The sequence below is a fragment of the Artibeus jamaicensis genome, unplaced genomic scaffold (genome assembly GCF_021234435.1).
Source record: "Artibeus jamaicensis isolate MK-2021 breed Jamaican fruit bat unplaced genomic scaffold, CSHL_Jam_final contig_465, whole genome shotgun sequence".
NCBI classification, from domain to species: Eukaryota; Metazoa; Chordata; class Mammalia; order Chiroptera; family Phyllostomidae; genus Artibeus; species Artibeus jamaicensis.
Genome location: NW_026521843.1, coordinates 37,882,692 through 37,883,909, shown reverse-complemented (window position 1 = coordinate 37,883,909; position 1,218 = coordinate 37,882,692). Strand labels below are relative to the sequence as shown.

At 38.5% G+C, this 1,218-nt stretch overlaps 1 non-coding gene across 1 annotated transcript; it reads left to right on the top strand.

Annotated features, from left to right (window-relative positions):
* Nucleotides 1-348: 348 nt before the first annotated feature.
* On the top strand, nucleotides 349-455 carry LOC119047973 (U6 spliceosomal RNA). Its single transcript, XR_005082234.1, has one exon. It is a non-coding gene; the product is annotated as a U6 spliceosomal RNA (small nuclear RNA).
* Nucleotides 456-1,218: the final 763 nt, after the last annotated feature.

Below are 1,218 nucleotides of genomic sequence, written 5' to 3'. Positions count from 1 at the left end.
CTGGTCTGTTTGTAAAATGCACTGCGAACTTGTCTTTGAGGTTAATGTTATGTGGAAAGGAGAAAATATCTGGCAAACCGGAAGGAGATAGAAAGGTAGAGCACACTGAACTAGAGGGAGAGATGTCAGATGGCATTCTGCTGTCACATGATTTCCTTTCTCCCTTATTAATGACAAGTAATGTTGAGGACACTTCATTTGGGTGTTGGGGAGAAATTGATACCATTTCCAGTTTAGCAATTTTGACTGGGAAAATGACCCTGCATGATTCAGGACTAAATTCACTATTTTAATTGGTAAGAGGCAAGCAGACAGTCCATTCTATCAGTGGTGAACATTTTAGTTTGAGTACTCACTTCAACAGCACATATACTAAAATTGGAACAATACAGAGAAGATTAGCATGGCCCCTGTGTAAGGATGACACACAAATTCATGAAGCATTCCATATTTTTAGAGAGAAAAAAGAGCTCCTACCCTTTGCAACAGCATGGATGGAACTGGAGAGCATTATGCTAAGTGAAATAAGCCAGGTGGTGAGGGACATATACCATATCATTTTACTTTTAACTGGAATATAATCAGCAAAAGAAAAAAAGCAAGAAAAATATAACCAGAAACACTGAAAGTAAGAAAAATTTGAGAGTAACCAGAGGGGAGGTCAGAAAGGATAATGGGGGAAAGGGTGTTCAGGAACTACTACTATAAAGGACACATGGACAAAACCAAGGGTGGGGGGGGGTTGAAACAAGGGAGGGAGGGGGATTTGTCTGGGGTCATGGGGGGAGCGGTGTGGCGGAAATGCAGACAACTGTAATTGAACAATAATAAAAATAAATTAAAAAAATTTAGTTTGAGAATAAATGTTGTGAAAATGAGATCAAAACCATGAGCTCAATTGCTTCAGAGTCCTCTGTTTTGTTGCATGGTCACCAATGATGACCTCGTCCTATCCAGGTGATTCACACTTGTCACAAATTGTGCTCTGAGGATGCACTGGGAAGGTCATGTACATGTTTCTCTTTCACTGGAAGAGAGATCTAAAGTTGGTGTTACTAGTGTAATCTTGAAATATATTGATTACGTATTTATTAATGAGTGGTTCCTCCACATTACTTCAATACATATCTTTGAAAAGAGAATAGGAATTTTTAAAGAACCAGAGAAACTTCCAAAGACAATTTTTCTTTGCAATCATTCTCTGAAAGAGATAGTGAG